Source organism: Aquila chrysaetos, chromosome Z, assembly GCF_900496995.4.
Source record: "Aquila chrysaetos chrysaetos chromosome Z, bAquChr1.4, whole genome shotgun sequence".
In the NCBI taxonomy this organism is placed as follows: Eukaryota; Metazoa; Chordata; class Aves; order Accipitriformes; family Accipitridae; genus Aquila; species Aquila chrysaetos.
Window position 1 is genome coordinate 21,535,322 of NC_044030.1, and position 21,409 is coordinate 21,556,730.

The window sequence follows — 21,409 nt, forward strand, 5'->3', positions numbered from 1 at the left end:
TGTATTTGTGCTTCAAATTCTTCTCTTCATGGAACTGAGAATTTTGAACATCAAAAAATAATTACGTTGTTCCCTCAGATTAGGTCTGTGTCTTTGAAATACACTGTGTTAGAATGTTAATTGAGTTTGACATAAGCATGGATTTAAAATGCATCATGCCACTCAACTTACCAGCAGTGAAACTGATTACCAATTATAATCATTCTCTGCATGGTGACAGCATACCAAGATGGAGATGTTGAATATTTCAGTTTGCAATATTATCTGGGTTGTTTGAAGTACTGACTACGTGTCCTGAAACCAATAGAGGTAATTGGTATGCATGTAAGAGCTGGCAGGCTGAGCACATCACTTATTTATAGAGTCTTTTGATGTAACTCTGTGGAAAAAAAATGTTAATAAAACATGGTTCAAAGGAAAATTTACACTCACCATTATAATATGACATAAAGTACAAATTATTGTACCTAAATAACTGTTTTCTAGTGAATAGTGTTCCTTTTTCTTTTTATTGAACTAGTCTACTGAAACCTAACAGAAGGGGGGAGGGGAACACAAAGAACAAGAAGGCTATTAACTCTTTTCATTTTGTGATGCAGCTATCTGGAAATTAAGACACATACACGAGACAGAGTGTGGAAAATCACTGGGTATGTCATTGCTTTCATAACCTTCTAATTTGCTCCACAAATTGGTTTATGGTCCTCTTAGGGCACGTTCATCAACAAACTCCATGTCAACAATTGATGTGAAGCTTGAAATGGACCAGAAAACAGGATACAGGAAGTAACACGGTGACCTTACTTGAAAGGCAGCGAGCCAGTTAAATTAGCCTTCACATAAGTCCTTCTACTGCAAGGACATCAGCAATCCTAAGTTCTCTTTGAACAGGAAGGCAAATGTAAAATCTTAAGATAATACTTACTGAATGCTTTGTTTTTGACAGAACTGGTTGTAAACCTTATGGGACGTATGCAGAATCAAACTTTGTATCAGAGGCAAGAAAAACAGAGCTTCTGGTCACCAGATAAGAAGTGAAAAGAGACACAATATTAGCAAATGCTGGTAAAAAGCAGTTTCATTAGACTCTGAATTTATTTTCTATTAAGTGAGGAAAATCTTTAAAACTGGAGACAAAGGGGAAAAAAGGAGGTTAGAGTGTCCAGGTTATCTCATGGGTGTTAAATATTAGGGTACTATATATAATATTTACTAAGAAATCCCACTTAATCTTGTCATTAATGACTGAATTGTTATGTTCATGCCCTCATGGTGGCAAATGAAAGCTGACCAAGCACTGACCACTGTCATTTCCGTAAAGCTGACCATCTGCCTTTCCTGCTGTTAAATGCTTCACTGTGCGACTTCAGTGCTCTGGGCATGTATTTTTAAGGAACTGTTATCATTTCATGTAAGCTCAATAGCAAATTAGTGATGCCTTTTGGTCTTTAATTTTTGCCCTCTGATGCCTGTCCATCATGGCAATGAAAACACCACACAAGCCCAGAGATTAGTCAGTAATGTCTCCCAAAGCCTCTTAGCACCTCACTGATCTTGCCTTACAGAGAGGCAGATGCCAGTAAAAATAATTAATAGTTAAACAATGAATGAATTCCTAATAGAGAGTTCCATACCCAGGTAGTCTCATTAATGTACGTTAAAGCTTTCGGTTATATATGGCATGGAAGGCTACATTTGTCCATCAAATATACTTGTTGATCTTGTGGCTTGTCTGCAGAGCTGCAATCATAAAGATCTTTCTGTTTTCATTTTGGCTCTATGGAATACCTGGGATCACTTTTCAACTCCACTTTAAGAATTAAAGTGGTTGAAATGAAATGCTTATTTACAAGCACATCCTCTTAAGACCATAATTTTGCTGAAGCAATATTTAATTACTTATAACATATTTGCATGATTATAACATGAGGAGAAATATGGCAGTGAAATGTGGGTAAGGCCAAATTCCTTGCAAGTTGACTGCTATCAAGATTGTAAATCCTGAAGAAAATACCATGGATTTGAGGTGGGCAGGAAAAAAATAAATTCTGCTAACCAGTATATGTTGCTGCTGGGCTAACCAAATTCATGTTTTATTCATAAAACACATACTGTAATGCTTGAATGTAGAGCATTATTTCCCTGATGCCAAATTCCTCAATAGATGTCAAGACACAGGAGGAAGGAAGAACACAGGATTGCACATGCTCCATCCCCCAAGAAGCTCTTTAGAACTGTATTGTGGGATCAAGTGAAGCCCAGGCACACTGCCAATAAAAGATATTCACACAACATGGGGAGTTAGGGCCTCTTAACGGTGTGAGCATATGGCATCCTTCAGACAAGTGAGTAATCAGCCTGTTTGCACCCAAACTACATCTGTATAACCTGCTTTGGCAAGGAAAGCTCTAGTCAGATGACTTAGAGGTCAACTTTTTCCAAAGGCTCTTGAGAAAGGTGGCTCTACAGGAGACGGGTACCGATCAATCAACAGGACCTAGATGTGCATACGAGCAGCTACTGCAGGAGTTAGTTTTAGAGAGGAGACTTTGTCCAGTGGTGGAGCATTGAAGTTAGGCCATTGCTTACTTCTGCATCTGTAATTGGGGCACTCGAAACTTATGAGTTATAGCATTGTTTTGTTAATAACTGAAGTGAAAGAATCCTTAAATTCAGAGGCAAAACTCCTGTTGATCTCTGTGAGAAGGGAAATTGGATACACTGCTAGTACCTGTAATGATACTCATTGGTACAGGTACTGTAACTCATTAGTATTCACTAGTAACAGGTACACCTAACACCTGTTAACCTCCCCACCCCTGCAGAGCTTTAATGTACTGTGATGTAAAAATTACTGTTGCAGTTTTAAGTTGTTTTCTAATAGTCTTCAACCAACATGAAGACTTACTTTTCATGGCATCAGTTGGGGTGAGAACATGTCCCATTTGCTCTCATTGAGTTCACTCAGCCAACTTTTTTACCCCAGTCTAGCTGTCTCTTTGTCACTGAGACCCTAACTCAAGTCCATCGCAGTGGTTTCATCACTACTACCTGCTCAAAGCATACTCTTATGTCAGCCACTGCAGTCCACCACAGCTGGCTCTGGGTGCAGAGGCAGAGCAGTCGACCTCTGCCTGAGATCTAGAACCAGTCGAGTCCAGTGCAGCCTTTTCACGGGTGCCAGGTTTCAAGGCTGGAACTATTCCTTGAGTATCATCAAGGATGCAGCTGTCAGGAGGGGAAAATTAGATTGATTTACCCTCAGAGAATGCTACACTAATTCAGGAAATACACACAAAGGACATGAGAAACAAACATCAATTAGAAGAAGAAACATGAAAAATATCTTTCAGCATCTGCCCTGCCCTTTATTATTATTCCAAGTGCATTCAACCAATCATCCTCTCAGTCTGCTTCATTATTAGCAAATTGTAAATTAAATACTGAGTATTTTTATCTTCCTGTTAGCAGTGCTGAATCTCATTTCCTTGGCAGGAAGATTTCCATGACTGGCACAATGGGAAATATCCTGTGGTGGTCACCTCATCCACAAAAAATGTCTTTGAAAGAATGTAAAGCACAATTTGGTCCTTTTGAATTTGTAGAAAAAGAAAGATGTTAATGAAATGACAGCAGCATCTTTATTAGGGCATCAAGTTTTGAGCTGAATATTGAAAAAAACACAACAAACTATTTAGTGAAGAGCCATAGGAGTAAAGAAAACAGGAAGAAAATACAGGCGGAAAGAGCTTCTTTTGTTTAAGGTTTGAAGTGTGATGACTACAGTTATTAACGTATTAATATTGAAGAACATTATGATTTCAGAGGCTACATATTATGTGGGAAAGAAACAGGTTTCTCAGTGACTATTTCGCTCCCATTTCTAGGTGATACAGAATACAGATAAGGTACCAAGAAATCAGAGATTATGTCTACAAAGCTCCTGAAGAGAGGAGTGGCTGTGAGCAAGACGTGCTCTTGATCTTTCTGTGGGCTCTGCACGCAGCCGCTCTGCAGCCTGCAGGAGGAGGGCCCGTGCTGAGGGGCTGTCAGCAGGGTGGCACTTGCTGCCTGCGTGGGCAGGAAATTTATTTTCTTCCCTTTCATGTGAACTTCTAATGCCCTGGAAAACACAATGCAGACAAAGCAGGAAAGCTGCAGAAATTTCTCTCTGTACAAATGTATCTAATTAGTGGACACCAGCCACTCTCCACCCCATATCCAGCTGGGTCCTTCATCTACTTCAAGTGTTTTTTCTTTATAGGGGATTGAGAAAGGACAGTCCGTGTGTCAGAAAAAGAGAGAAGCAAACACAAAAGGGAAATAATGCACAATTTTCAGAACTTTATTCCCCTTTTGAGTGATCATGCTCAGACTAGCAACTAGTTCCTGTTGGATGGCAGCTCCCTGTATGGACTCCATACCTCTGATGTCCTAACTGACAAAAAAACTTCCTAAGAAAAACCCTCTGGTAGCCCTCCTCTTCTGAAAGATCAGCTCATTTTTCTATTGTACTATGGATTATATTCACCTTGAGAACCAATGTAAATAAATTTCTGAGTACTCTTTTAGGTTTAGGTGTTGCTGTTGTAATGTTTTCTTTGCTGGCTATATAGATCTGCACAACAGTTGTTTTGCAGACAAGATGTTATAACAAAACAGGCAATCTGCACCCCTGAGTAAGCAATTTAACCACAGATAAGAAAATGATGGATTCTAGTCTATCTTATTCCATAAACAGAGAATAAAAATAATAATGAAGTGGTCTGTAATAAAAAAGAAACAAATTACAAATATTACAGTATTGATTTTGAAGGACTGTAATTTTAGAGAGGTGCTTTCAATTCTGTCAGCATTATAGATCCTGAAAATGAATGGAGTCTGTTTCAGGAACACTGCCTTCCAAAAAACCACCTCTCATTATTTGCAATGTTTTGAATAAAAACTAAGGTAGCACAAATGTTTAAACAGATGGCTCAATGATAGGCCTTTTTTCTTTACTAATCATAGTTATTAAAGCAACCACTTTATTTTTTATTGTGTTTTAAATGGGCATAGAAAATTTGAGTCTGATAATGACCTTTGTACATCATGCTGCAAATTGATTTTGATGACCTTTCACTCTCAGATAATTAGGCTTCATGTACATTCATCTTGTTCTCACTGCACTGAGACTGTCTACTGCAATGGGCCCTGCAAATTCCCCCCTTTCCAGCACGTTGTCTCTTATTCTCCATCACTGATTTGTTGCTGTTGGAAAAGTTAGTGTTTTTTGTGTGAAAATTACAATTGCAATTTAGCTTCCCCTTAAATGTTAACACTTGTGCAATGTCAGAATGTGAAAATGGTAACAATAGTTTCTCTCTTTTCATAATGGAAGGTTCAAAAAAATCAGTGGCCAAATAGTCTTCTACTCATTGCCATGCCTACCTCAGGTTTATTTTCCCCTCAAAACTAAATCTAATGTGGATGGTTTGGTGATTCAGCTTAACTTCTCATTCAGTCCTCCACAAACTCCATGGATACAACATCATAGTTACTGTAGAAAATACTGTGATAGCCTAGAAAAGACTGATTTCCAGCAGGGAAAAAGCACCAAATGTAATCACTGAGGGGCAAAACCACAGCATACAGACAGAACACATGAGCATAGCTGTCTCTAATGGAATGTTTTTCCTTAGGCACCAGCTGCTCTAAAAGTAAATGTCTTATAGGGAAGTGCACCTGTTGCACCAAGACACACACTATGAGTGTATCTTCAACATATTCTGTGAGTGATCAGAACTTTCTGAATGTGAACTGGCAAAAAGTACATTGAAAGCAGACATCCTGAAAGGTGAAATATATTAAGTCTTTCAGTAGAAAATGCTAAAGGAATTAAAAGCCTCGTATCAGGCTATAGGCAATTACTTAATCCTAAACACATTATTCTAAGCAGGATTCTTTCTGTCTTTTGACAACAAAAGTTGGTCCTATGTTTCATGTCCGACAAGCTAGTACAGGTAACAGATGTAATAGGATAAGAGTTGTTTCTAGACTAATAAAAATCAACAAGTCAATCCTGCATCAGTAAGGGACTGTATGGACAAATCACCCAAAGAATCTGTATGGCTTCTCTGTATGTTTGCATTACGGACCTGAATAGAGGACAAGGGTCTGCAGTGCCAGAGTTCGGCAACCAAAGATAAAGGCAAAGCCTTTTAATCCAACCTGTCCAAGCAATTTGCTATGCATGTGCAAAAGAAGGTGTCGTGGTTTAACCCCAGCCAGCAACTAAGCACCACGCAGCCGCTCACTCACTCCCCCCCCACCCAGTGGGATGGGGGAGAAAATCGGGAAAAAGAAGCAAAACCCATGGGTTGAGATAAGAACAGTTTAATAGAACAGAAAAGAAGAAACGAATAATGATAATGATAACACTAATAAAATGACAACAGCAATAATGAAAGGATTGGACTGTACAAACGATGCACAGTGTAATTGCTCACCACCCACCGACCGGCACCCAGCTAGTCCCCGAGCGGCGATCCCCCACCCTCACTCCCCAGTTCCTATACTGGATGGGACGTCACATGGTATGGAATACCCTGTTGGCCAGTTTGGGTCAGGTGCCCTGGCTGTGTCCTGTGCCAACTTCTTGTGCCCCTCCAGCTTTCTCGCTGGCTGGGCATGAGAAGCTGAAAAATCCTTGACTTTAGTCTAAACACTACTTAGCAACAACTGAAAACATCCGTGTGTTATCAACATTCTTCACATACTGAACTCAAAACATAGCACCCTACCAGCTACTAGGAAGACAGTTAACTCTATCCCAGCTGAAACTAGGACAGAAGGGGGAAAAAAAAAAAAAAGAGAGAGAGAGAGAAAAGTAATCAAACAATTAAGGAATACTGTTCTTTTGTAAAAGGGTAGCAAGTTTCAGCTCCCTGTAAAGAAAGACAGAATTGTTTCTGTTGACATGCTCTGATGTCAACCCAGGCAAGTTCTTTTAACTTCAGTCCAACAAGATAAGAATATCTGTGTATTTCTGTGAGGAAAAGGAAACTAGAACAGGATATGAAGGTCTCAGAGAGGAAGAAGAACCTTAAAACCAGCCAAGCTTAGCAGAACATTCATGCTGAGCTATTTTTATTGTTAATGTTACTGTTATATTTGTCAACAAAGGCAAACTCCAAGAGAGGAAAAAGTCTGGAACATAGCCAGAATGTGTTTACTATCTTATGAGCAGGATGGAAAAGAGCTTTCTATGTTTCTTGCTGCGTAAGATCCACAAGGGCAAGGACTTTGTGTTCTCCTTTATTCTGTACATCTCTCAGCACAACGTCAGTTCTTAGTAAATAATAAATAAAATAATGACTTGGAGAACATATAAAAAGATGAGTGGGGAGGACATACTAAATTATTCATAAATGTTCCCAACAATGTCACTTTCCAATTAAAGTGTCATCCTATCGTCTGTGTGGGTGAGACAACAACCTTCATCTCACACAAATGTGACAGCACTAAGAGCAAAAGGATTTTGTCATATATTAGTACCTAGGATATGATAAAACATTTAGAACAAACTTTCAAGACTGGAGTTTTTCTATAATTGTCTTGCCTACACCACTGAAATTCTAGTTGTTTTTTGTTTCTAATGAAATATATGGACTACAATTTGACAAACATTTTATTTAAGTTTGAATAAAAAGGCTGCTACTTAATAGTTCTCTTTTTGAGCAAGTCACGATAATCAGAAATAATGTCAAAATTAATTATAGCTACCTCCCAACCAGTTCCCCTCTACAGCAAATCTACTGACCTAGGTTATAAGGGACTGCTTCTGTCCTGCCTTGGTCAACCAGGAGCAGTGTGGATCCTCATGTCAAGTTGTGCAGTCTAGTTTACGTCCTTGCCATTCAAGGCTGGCTATATTCACGCTGTGTGTTAGATGAAGTAAAGTGTGAGTTTTCTCACCAACTGTTGTACTATAGGGTGCTGACCTCCCTGATGCCACTGTCATGACTCTCCTGCCTCAGACATGACCACTAATACCAGCATAACCTAAACAGCAAGGGGTGTACTCTGCATCTCTCCCTCTCTTCAGTGCTTTCCTTGGTTCTTAAAAAGACAGCGAGCAATAGGGTGAGAAGGGAGGAAAAGCAGGTGAAACATGTATCTGTTCTTCCAACCCTGAAGAAATTGTCCAGAGCTGTATGTTGCTCTTCTCCAGTGGTTCTATTCTGAGTCATGCAGCATTTAGTGTGGTTCTCATAATTACAGCACTGGGAGCCATGAAGCAGTATGACAGTAAACAGTGAGATTCACTGCAATGAATAGTAAGTTTCTAGCTATCAGAGCCACAAAATTTGAAACACTAAACTCTGGAAGACTCAAATGCAGAAAACAAAACAGAGCAGCTTGAAATGCAGGTTGCTGAATTTCATGATTCCTAAACACATCTTACCTGCACAAAGACAAGACGTAGCTTGGGCTGACAGCATTTAGGGAAGATTTCCAAGGCTGGATGACTGTAGGCAAAACTATCTTTCTTTTTCTTTCCCACTTGGTTTGGAGATTTGGACTCTGGTATGATATTTCCTAACAGTAATGCTGTGCTCATTTGAATGTACTCCCCCTGCATTACGAAAATATCTCGTCTGTATAGAACTGATTAGTTCATTATATAGACAAGTAAATATAGGTCTACATAGCCAGGTGAGGAAATATCGCTAATATTAGTTTGATTTAATTGATAATAGGCATAAACCAAACTGTTGACAAATTTCAGGGACCTGATTTTTAATTTGTTTTACAGCTGAAACTAATGATGGGATCTGAGCATGTGGCAGGTGAATATAAAATGTTATGGAGAGCATCAGTTTGCAGCATATTTCCTGGATCCTCTTTTTTATTTACAGCTAGGCTGATGCACAAAGCCTTTGAGCTGGGTTAGAGCATACTCCACAGTCATTTCATTCACTTTCACGTCAACAAGCTTTGGCTTGATAAATTAAAACAGAAAAATGCTGGGTAAAGCACTGCAGACCTGCACGATTCATTTTGCAGCAATTTTCTCAAGACTGCCTCAAGAATGACCTGCTATCTTCCTCCTCTTCTTATCATTTTCCCATCTGGAAAAGTCTGAGCCATGTGGTACACTGGGGAGTAAGTGGTCTGAGACTGCTGCATTCAAAGGCCATTAACAATCATAACTCTTAAAATCACCACCCGCCTGCAGACAAGGTTAATAGTAGTCTATAGAATAGGTAGGGAGGTCAGTAGTTAACTTTTACTAGAATAAATACCATGTGAATTGTTTGATTTTCTTTGTTACCTCAGACATAAAACAAGAATTATAGGTTTTAGAGGCTGCTACTGAAGATTAGTGTTGAAAACACGGAACTTTAAACCTTTTAGACCTTAATAATGAGTGAAAGACATCCTTTGTGTATATATCTTTTGGATTACTTTATTAATTTTCTTCCCCTAAAACTGAAATACAACTGTATTTTCAAAGAGCCTGGCAAGTTTGATTAATTTAGCAATTATCTTGGTAGTCTAGCCCAAGGTTTTGAAATCCAAAAGTTTGGAGAATTCATTTTCAATAGAGAGGAACAAATCTGAGAAAGACACTAATTGCTAATAACATCAACTCTATGTCAGTCAGTGCAGTGCCATAAATGAAAAAAAAAAAACAAACCAAAACCAATGCAGGTATTAAAAATAATATCAAATTTCAAAGTCTAAATTTCCTAATAAGTCCTTGCTCACCAAATGAAATTCAGAAAAGTTCTGTGAGAAGAACAGAAAATGCTGGAGTTAGATAAAGTTGGGTAAAAAGCAAAACAGTGCTGTCACTATAGACAAATGCCTACAATGGGAGATCATCTAGAAAAATAAGAAACAAACAAAAGAATTAACTTTTGTAAAAGAGAGACATTAATCAGCGGCTAAGAGGGAATTGATAATAATTATAGTGAATCAATAAAAGAAGGAAAAATATAGTTCATCTTAATGGTAAAAACATACACTACATATTACTGGGTGATAATTACTGTCATTATTTGCAAGGTTAGTAAAACCACTGGTTATACTTCCAGTGCTACAGTAGATATGTCTATACGTGGGCATGTGCACACACATGCGCGCGCACACACACACACACACACACGCATGTTCTACTTCAGATGAATGGCAAATGTCAGCACTAAAATAAAAGAAGTCTACCTAATAGCCCCCACACTATGGCGAACTAAATATACAGGTGTGTTTGAAAAGTTCCTTTTCTATTCACTTGAAAGGTTTAGGATTTTAGTATTTTAAATCCTTCAAATGGGTGACACTTCTTTGCTTCAAAAATTCTTTGCCTCATGAAATGAAGGAGAATTTTAAAAATGTATTTTGTTTCAATCCATATCTGTTTGTAATGTTCATATTTGTCATTGCATTCTACTCTTCTGTACAAGTAGATCTAACTTCTGGAATCTGGAGTAGTGAATTCTGCCACTGTATGAGAGGATAAAGCTTAGCATACTTGTGGTAAATCCTCTGAAAATTTTAGTTCCTTTTTTGAGACTCCTTTCCCCCCTCCCCTTCTCCCTGAAGTCCTGAAAGGCTCAGTGAATTGCTAAGGTTTTATGGAGCCTTTCACTCTGGGTCACTGATTTGATTCAAGTCTAAGTCAGCAGTGAACCACGAGCCATTACCATCTGAGGATGGGTTTGTGCTCCTTTAAAATGAGTTGATGGCTTGAGCCAGTTTTTCTTTGAGGCAAGAGTGATAAGCACCTTCACAACTGACAATCTTTTGGTGCAGTCTTAGCTGAGACGACTGAATTTCTGACCCGTGGACCAATCACTTCAAGTCAGGGAGAAGGGATGCTCAAGCTCCATTAAAAATGTCCACCAACTATTTTTCTTGTGTAGAAAAGGTGAAGAATTTGTTTTCCAGAGTTATTCATCTCTGCTGTATTCATGAAGAGCATGCATGGAAAAAAGAATTAAAAATTTATGGGACTGTATGGTCAAGTTGACATAAAGGAAACTTTCTGAGAAAGGAAGAATGTTATCTTGCCTTCTTGCTCTGATTGTCCTCTGGGAATGAATACATCCTGATTAGGAAAGAAACAAAAAAATATTATTAAATCCCAAGAAATTGATAGGACTGTGGAGATGTTGGCTTTGCCATTGCCTGTAGGGCTGCCTCTGTTTTGGTGAGGTAACCCTTATTTTTTAATGGAATGATCCTTTCCAGTAGTCTTCCTCAGCTACAAGTGTAGTTTTCCACTTCCTGCATTCTTTACAAGCAGCATTAATAAGTTATTGCTTAGGTTGACAGTGTCCTCTGTGAAAAGATGGACAATTTCTGATTTGTTTAAATTTTTTTTATGGCTGATAATAGATCTCCACCTGTAAACAAAAAGACATTTATTAAGTGATGGGGTTGCTTTTCTATTGGTGGTCCTTCTTAAATGAGGCTTTTCTCTATATTTATATAATCTCCATCTACATGCTGTCAGAAAGTCTGGCTGATTTCTAGTCCTGATCCCCTTTTCTCCTGTCAACACTATTTGCTCTTTACTCATAACAGCAATATATCTAAAAATGCTGTCTACTTCAGTCTAATCCCATTTCAGCAGGCTTTAGCTGGCAAAGCCTTCTAATTTACTAAATAAGGAAATCTCAGATTTACCAAATAAGAAAGCTACATTCTTATGAGTTAGCACTCTTCCCCTGACTTTGGTGGAACTTATATTATTTCCCTAAATCAACATGTCATTGGTGGCTTCCTAATTTCTTTCTCCAGTTTTCCATTCTACTGACTTTTTTATTTTTTTTTTGTTCAGTACCCATGCAAAATATACCATGCATGCAAAATATATATTTTTGTGCATATAGGATTCTGCATATTGCAAAATTAACTTCTGCTGTTCATCAATTGCTGGTCTTGACATGAAGGTACCTATAGCTTAAGCAGACTGACTAGTGCTCCAGTGCTCCAGCTCATTGACTGAAACAGCGAAACTATTGACTGCTGTAGTTCAGAATCAATCTGAAGCCTCTTATTCTGCAAAACACCTGTACATGTAAGTAGTGTTACACATGTGTGTAATTCTATTGTGTTCAGAATAACCTTCCATCACCAAGTATGAGTTTGAAATTTAAATGATTGTTTAAGTCTGAAATTTTTAGCTCTGGTGACTTAACTGTGAATTTAAATAATTCATTGGATATGATGGCAGAAGCATGCAGTTGATGCTACTGTTGATATTTGCATACAAGTATCTGCTTCTAAAACTGGAGCCTATGAAGAACAGCCCATTTAAAATACCTACACTTCCTGCTAAAGTGTGTGTTTATTTAAAAAAAAAGCTAATTCTTTGTGTTATAAGATTTACATATGGTATGCTCTAACTGGATGACTGACAGCAGATGCTGCAATAGTATATTATTTTATCAAATGTATTTTTAAATGGTTCTTCCACTGAATCAATCTGAGCATGCCACTAAAAGGCAGGGAGAATGGGAGGGAGAGGGGGGCTAATGTGTAGAATTAATTTTGCCCTCTGGAGAAATCCCCATGACTGCACACAGTTCAAAACCCATTATGGTTGTTCCACAACCAAGCATTTGATGCACTGATCAGTGTCAAGAGTGGAGGTAGGCAAGAGCCACAAAATGAGACTGAAAAGCCTTGATGGTGCCAGCTGCTGTCTAACCTTGACTCAGCAGTGTGAGTATTAAAAAAAAAAAAAAAGGAAAGAAAGAAAATAAAGCAAGAGAAAAGCAAGCAAGCAAGCAAGCAAGCAAAAATGAAAGTAAGAAAAAAAGACAGACCTGAAAACATTGCTCCTTCCAGATAACAGCTTTCTTCTTTCAGCTGCTGAAGTCTTATTTTTTCTCTATTAATAAATCAAAATATCAGAGCAGTCTTGTAGACACCAGCTATGGGCTCCCCAAGGGAAAGTTAAAATCTTTTAAACTCCTTGAAGCAATAAAAATGTTGCTTTCTAATTATTAAAATATTTATTATTATTATTATTTGTGGTTTTATAAGAAAAACATAAAAAAGACATGGTGAAATCTGTCTCTTCCTACATGATTTTTGGAGTGGTGGAGGTGTTCATTCATAAGAGACTTCACAGAAACAGGAAGAATAATAAATTGAAGACTTTCTATTAAAGAACAGTATCAGTATATATTGCTCATGAATCAGAGAGATTTATTGTTCTTAACACAAACATTTGGGAAGCAGACACGAAGCCTGGAAAATATTATGCAATGACTAATATTAACATAAAAAAGAAATTCCCACTAACACATGTTGTGGCTAAAGATTTAAAATACTACTTACTATTAAAGTGCTGCTGTCCCTTGCACCCATATATTTTAAAACCAAAGATATTTACTGGTGGATAGTTCTCCTTTTGGAAGCTCTCATTAAATACTTAATGTTAAATGCTGGTGTCAAAGGTTAAGGAAGCACCCCATGAACTGAGTAAACTATGTATTCAAGTAGTCCTCTTTAAATTATTAATTTGTGTTCACGTTGATAGACCTTTCTAGATCTTTGACTCACACTTTGGTAAAAATAACACAGACTAACAAAGTTAGGCAGAGTCAAATGAAGTTTAATGGAGAATAAAAACATCTGAATACCCATAAAATGAGAGAGGCAAATAATGCAAATATTACTAAATTCAAAAGATAAAGCAACCTCTCAGCTTCATCACAACAACCTGAGATTTACCATTTCGGCTGCTTGTTATTTATTTTCATTTGCTTTTTTATAGTGTGTTGTCTGCATCTTACAAAGTTAGAGAAAAGCAATATGATTATACATTCATTGGGACTGGGAAAAAAAGGTGTGGTACAAAGTGAAAACTAACTGGAATCTTTGTTGCAATATACAACTGAACTAAAGTGCAATAATTCTGTATTGCTTGCATTAGTTAAATTCACTTTCTTTATATTTTGTTTCATCTTTCTTTGCCTCTGCATTGAGGGATTTGGAATGGAAGTACCAAGGAATTGAGCTGTTCTCACCTTCTTTCAATGGGACCCTTTTGTCATGGAAATTTAAGTAAGCTTTAAACTTTTTGAACATTTGGAGGCTTATTTCAAACCAAATCTCCTTGCAACTTAACTGCTTCTGGTAATGACAGAAAAGTAATTCAGCAGCTGATACAGCATCTCTTAGTCAAGGTTACACAAGCTGGACACCAATCTGCAAAAGGAAGTTATCAAACTTACAGTAAAATTCACACTATATGGGGATATGGACCCCTGGAGCCTCCCTTTAACCGCTGTCACGCTCAACACTGACTAGTGATGTTTCTGGAGCTCTGTACACACTTACAAATGTGACCTGTCTTTACCTGGCAGAGGAGCTGTGCCACCTGCACAATGCCTTTGCGGGATCCCTTTCATAGGAGGTGGGAGGAATTCAGGGGCTTGGCCAGAGTATAAAGTTTTCCAGCTAGCCCTGCCTGGCAAACTATTTCTGGAGCAACTGTTTCAGCAACAATTCTGAATTTAAAACAGCCCTCATAATAGACAGGAGGACCTGATCATGAATTTATTGTCCTGAAATTTGACAGGGTATTTGATGTCAGCCCTAGCATTTAAGTAGGTCATTTTTCCAGAACAAGAGATTCAAGGCAGCTGGGTCCAGCCTCATGGTTCACATTCAGTGGATTGCTTTTAACTAAGTTGTAGCCTCTCATCTTGAACTGACATTACATATCACTCATCACTATCTGTCAGAAGTTATATCAGTATCTGTAGCAGCTGTTGCATCTTCTGGATGAAAAGTCTCAATGTTTACCTTTAAAATGTCAATCCTTCTGCAGTCTCAGCATTCACAGACCTGCTCATCAGTTTGTTCTCAGCTGCCCTGGAGATGTGTTCAGAATAAATGAAGCAAGCAGGACAATTTAAATACAAGGAAGAAGCTGTAGTCAAAGGCACCTGCAGGTTTCACTTCACAGGCCAGTTCTCAAAGGGATCCTTCCTGCAGTGATAGCACTTGACTGTGATGTACTATTTGCATCTTGTGTGGAAGGGACTGGCATAATTTTGATAACAGACCTTCTCTGCTGAGATTTAAAGACAGCAGATTTTCTTCACTTAGGTGACTGCAAAGAGGCAAGAGATCAAAACAGTGGCATGGCTGTTGCAGTTGATACTCTATCCAGCAGTAACAGCTCTATTCAGACAGCACTATGCACAATCCATGGTGTAAATTAGGAAATCATTCTAATCTTCAGTGAAGGCTGTCAAGATGCCTGACTGCCATCTCTAGAGAGGAGAGGTGTAAGGAAGGAATGGTTAGGCTGTGGTGCTCTATGGCCTGCAGAAAACTTCTGAGTGAGCCTGAGAAAATCAACATCCCTACTGCCTCAAATGCTGCTGAAACAGTTTCCTTCAAATAAAGCCAGCATGCTTTTCTGATGTTTTGCCCTCAGACTGTATTGCACACTTCTGAATATGAAAACCTAGCAGTTTGGATGCGCTACTGAATAAATTAAAGGCTGACTTGGCCTGCATCTGGCCATTGCCACAATGTTCGTGACCTGATAATGAAAGGGTGCAGCAGATAATCATCATAACCCTTAGCCTCAGTGGATTAATTACTTACTATTGATTTGGAATTCATCATCATTCTCTGATAACAGTTCTATATCTGATTTATGTTATTCCTAGAAAATACATAAAACATTTGCTTACTTTGGTGACGTAGCTAACAGAGCAAATATTGTATTTTATTATCCAAAATAAGTTCCTAGGCCTCCTTATTTGTTGAAGTACTAAACACGTCATGAGAACACAAAAGTCCTATTAACAGTGACTTTCACAGCATATCCACAGAAAGATCCATTGCATTTGAGTTTCTAAAACCATGTGGATATTTGAAGGAAATCCATGGAAGCAGAACCTGTCTCTGTTCTATAGCCTCTCTGCTATGGCAGCATGTTTCAGGGCTCCCAGAGGGACTGAAATATATAGGTTACCAATAATAAGAAGTGAAAAGTTTTAGCTATGAATCACGTCTGATATTAACTGTGTGTTGTCCATGCCTGGTGTAGTGGCTTCTAGGGGCTATCTGCAGGTAGTAACATTAACACACACACACACACTATCTATCTATCTATCTATCTATCTGTCTGTCTGTCTATCTACCTATTTCTCTATCTACCTCTTTATCTATCTATTTGCTACATGTACAGAGGAAAGAGAAAGACCTTAGAAGCTGTACTCTATCTTAGCAATTAGTAGTACCCTACTTGACAGCTGGACAAAGCAAATAAATACTGAGTCATGGAGAATGCCTGCCACGGCAACTGTAAACACAGTCCTTCCCATCTGGGTCAGAAACCTCTGGGACAGGAAGCTTCTGTTTCCACTGTGTCCTTTGTGCCTCTCCTCTAGCTGAGTGGGAACACAGCCTCTGAGACTGCCAATCCAACACCTACTGAAAGTACAGCATTCACTAAAAAACGGAAAGAAAAAACATTTTCCCTTGATCTACAATCCATGCTTTGCCCTTCCTCTGCACCGTTCATACATATGCACCACATAAAAACCCCACATCTAGAACAAGTTCCTTTCTGTTGTTCATATGTGTGAGCATGGGATTGATCATCCAAAAGAACGAGTAGGTGGGACACAGCCAGGATGTCATTCATTAAAATCACACAGTTTTTATTCACTGCCTTCATTGACCCTTTTCTTGGAACATTTTTGCAAAGTCCTTGTGCCTTTGTTGTTACACTGTTGTGAGTTTTTAAGGCTATTTAGAAGTGGGATACTCACAGGTGAAAAGCAGACAGTTTCTGTCTGCCTCTTTATCACAGCCAGATCAGGAAACAGTGATGAACTTCCACGCATGCACATTCTCTTCCATCAGAGCTGGAATCATTGGGCAACAGTTGCACATTGTAAATGTTTTCCATCAGTAGGCACCTATGACTATAATCATTCATCCTAAACTGTGGATTTATGATAAGGTATTATAATGCAAACTGTGACTGAAATTTGATTTTGCTGTTGCAGAAAGAGAGGGAAAAATGGATTTTCTAAGGCAGACTGATAATTAAACTCAGGAGCACTGGCAGAACAGCTGAATGTAATGGATAAGTAGTTGCTATCCTGCAATTATATATTAGAGTATTAGCGATCTCAGAAGTGGCTTGCTGTTCCATCAATGAATCCATCTGGATCATTGAATTAAAAAAAAAAAATCTAATTTCATTATGAGTCTTGGGGGCTATTGTATGATGTCTGCTTTTGGCTCTGTGTTAACAGCCTACCTAATTTTCCTCACTCTCTAAAATGAGATGTGGTTTCAAAGGAGCAGCTTTTCAACATTTACATAAGCACACATAACATGCTTCAAAGCAGGTGGGGTAACTTCACTCCACAGAGAAGCTCAGTAGTGCCCAATACACAATATGTCACTATAAAAGTACATTTGAAAAATAATGTACTTGAAAAAAAGAACAGTTGTGCTGCTCCAGAGTCATTGTTAAGCCATGTTTATGGGCATTTCACTGACACAAAGGAATTTTTGTTCCACTAAAAGAGGAAGTTAACTTAATTAGCAGTGGAATCCTCCTGGGAAAGCAAAAAATCCTGTAAAAGATTTTGAAATAAAGTTTTCACATTTCACAATCCAAAGCACATATCTAGAGATAGGAGCTACAGAAATTACAAATGTATCTAGATGGTGAATATGTAAATGTATTTGGTATGTGTGATATCAATGTCCTTTTCATGCACAGACTTGCATCTAAAAAATGACAATTCAGAAACTGAAGAAAACATCTGTTTGTCAGCATGAAAAAAACAGGAAGGGACTTTCTTGGTTTTAAACAATTGAGAGAAAGAGAGGAAAAAAACACAAACCCCAGCCCTAATTTTATAAACCCTGACATTTTAGCAAGCTAGGACTGAGACTCTTTTGTAGTAGATTCCTAATTTGTTCATTTTACACTGTCTGAGTAACTAGATCAAAAAGCAGTGTCAAATGCCCAAAGCAGTGTTTGTCAGCAGTTCTTTTTTATTTCAAAGCATCTGAATAGAGGAAGGCTAGTACTATATTTCCAAACAGACGTAGGAAGGCTCTTGTTGGAAGCCCCTTGCTGCAGAATGAATACACACGATGAGTATAGACCATTTGTCTGCTGATTACAGCAGACCCCGGGGGAGCTGATGTTAGCTCTCATTTTCACCTCTCTTTCTCTCACAGTGTCTCCTTGCTGTGGCAATCCTGCCTCCCCTCCTTCTCCCTGCCTTCATTTCTCACAGCTTTAAGTCAATCTGACTTGGCAGTGGTATATTTAAGACTGTTTTCCAAATTAAAATCAGACTAGGATGTTTGAAATGTGTTGACTTGTCTTGAAGGCTAACACAAAGAAGAAAAAAGGAGAAGCTATTCTCATTTGGAATTCAGCACTGATCATAATGAATGTACTTGGTATTCATGTGAATCTCACATGTATTTCCTTAAGATTGCCACGGTAATTTAACACTGGTACTAAAAACACTGGGGGGAGAGGGGCACTTAAAATAAAATGTCATGGAATAAAAAAAAAAAGGATATACATTGTGTCTCTGTACCAACTCTACAGTTTGCCTGTTGTTTTAATGCTTGATTTATAAGCTTTCTCCCCCATCCCCCACTCATTTCCATAGAATTTTCTCAGAGAAAAGATGAGAAATATTCTTTTACTGTGCTAAATATGTAGCTTTATGATTCAGTACTCCCAGGGGCAGTGGTGATGTATGTGCTATCAAATCACATGGATTTTACACACCTGTTTTCTCTGATATCCAATAAGAAATGTGTACTTACTGCAGTAACCTTGCATTACTCATGCTACACTTTGGAGACAGAGCACGCTGCACCAAGCACATTCAGTAGCCTGCTGTCTCATTTTTTTTCCGTTACAGTATTTTTAAAGGGGAAAACATGTGTTATGCTCCAGCAAATCATTTTCTGAGATTCCTAATTCATTTTTAAAATAGGGTAAATGGCCATATCTCAGTGACAACGGACTTCAGAGCAACACACAACTACACCAGTTGAGAATCATTTCTTCTGATGTAAATTTTGCCATTTTTCCACTTTTCTCCCTTTGTGCACACCCTGATTGTACTTGACAGTTTTCTCCTTTTTCATTAGATTGCTGTTGCTGGAGCAACACAATGAACAACAGCTTTTAAGGTTTAATTGTGGAAAACTCTATGTTTATTCCCATATTGCTTTTATAATTGTTCTAGAGTCGAAGGGTGTTTCACTCTACTCTTCAGTGATTTACATACTTACAACTTCACTCATCTAAACCTTTCTCAGAGAACACTATTTTTGTGCCCTAAAATCAGGAGTTGGTTCCTACTTCTCAGGGGAACAAATGTGTCAGAGAGAGTGAGAGAAGGTAGAGTGGATGCATGAGGGAGTAAGGAGGGGTAGGATGTAAACAAGTTTCTCTGCTGTTAAGGAGAATCTCAGCTTTCAGTTTTTTTCAAGCCTTCCTGTTTCTAAGGGAAGATCTTAAAAATGAAAACCTTTCTGCCTACTTCAATTACCCTAGAAAAACATGCAGAGAGCCTGATATCATGTAAGACATACAGGATCCATTCACCTGCACAGAGAAGCAGTTCCCTTAAAGGAAGTCCCTAATTTCCTCTCTAATCAGAGAAAAGATGCTGGACATCTTGGAAGCTACCTGATGGAGAATCTGTCCTCTTCAGTTAAGGATTTTGTGAGCTCAAGCTGGACACAGCAGATCTCTTTCTGATGTGCTCCAGAAACATGTCTCTCCACTGATTTTTACAGAATTCTTGTTAGGAAGACTGCCTCATTAGGGACCTACATAGTGCTTGGATGCATGAGATAGAAGGACTGAACGCTACACTTGTGATCAAAATAGAGAAAATACTTTAAATTGTTGACTATTTCATTGTTCATCAGTACAGGCATGAGAGGAGACAAAGCATCATGTTATGAAATACATTCTGCTCTGCATAACTCACGGTGGATTTGGCCAAATAAGCTGTTTATACTGCATGAGGAAACAGCCAGGGGAATTATCTTTGTTATGAGACTTGAGCCACTATGTACCTGCATGCATTTTACATACACAAGTAAATGTTTTAGACAATTTCTTTTTTTTTCTTTACGTGGAAATCTGTTCTAAAATACAACATAATTACAGCCAGTCTGGTTGTGGTGACTTGGGGAATAGGTCTTGATTTAGAACAAATTATTTTTTCAGCATGATTTTACAAGCCCCAACTGTATTTTAGCAGCCACTGAAGTTAAAGGCAGGTTGATATATTTTTCCTAGTAGACACCTAACAAAAGGGAGTGAGGAAAGGTGAAATAGTTGAAAATGAAATAGACCCCCACATCATGAAAGAGGGATACAGCAATATGTTACTCTCTCAGTAGTTCCTTTTGACTGAGAGCAAACTGAAATGAAGGGACTAAGGTGGTAAAAACACTGCATAAAGTCTGGCTTCACATATTTCTTGTTCAGAGTGGAAGGTTCAGTGACTGTTGTTGTAGTAATACAGGAGCTTAAGTGAGCAGACAACATTATACATGAAAAAATATAGGACTCCTGACAAAGGCCTCCTTACCCTATACTGAAGTCTTGGAAATATCGATGATCTGAATAAATATTTTTACCATGGCTGTCCTTACTTTGTCTATGCAGACTTTGGAATTAAATTACTCTTCTGCTGTGACTATTGTACTATGAAATGGAATATTCCTTTGCAGACTATATTATAAATGCTATTCTTTAATATATACATAGAGATATGTCATGAAGAGCATGTCAACTGAAGCTTTACTAATAGAATAGACATAATAAAAATTAATTGCTCACTTATAGGCTAATTTTTTTCATTTTTACCTACACTGAGACTGTAATCTTACTGACATTTCCCCTAATCTGTTACCACTGAAAGTAGTACTCCCCTTTCCTTGTCCTCCACATCCTCTTGTCAGATCATTTTCAACATGGTACTTTTTTGTAAGGATATGTGATGAACAAGAGGTTTTTTAGGTAGGAAAAAGTGACTAGGCAAGTGCTGAAAATGGCACTGCTAATGAGAGAAATGTCCCTGGAAACACAACTGAATTACACAGAATTGCAGTGAGTCATCTTACGTTCTTCTTTCAGACAACAGTAAATGGCAATGAATGGCCTCCTCACTTTCAAGGTGATATCAGCACATTTTTGTCTTTCCTTGCCTTTGTTATGGAAAAAACATCCTTGCACTTCTTCAACTACTGTATTTCATATGATCTATGATAGTTTTCAGCTGAGGACTGACAACTTGTTAAAACATGCTAGCTTGATCACTTGATATGAAGTTATATGATCAAAAGCAGTACTTTACCCCACATTACTACT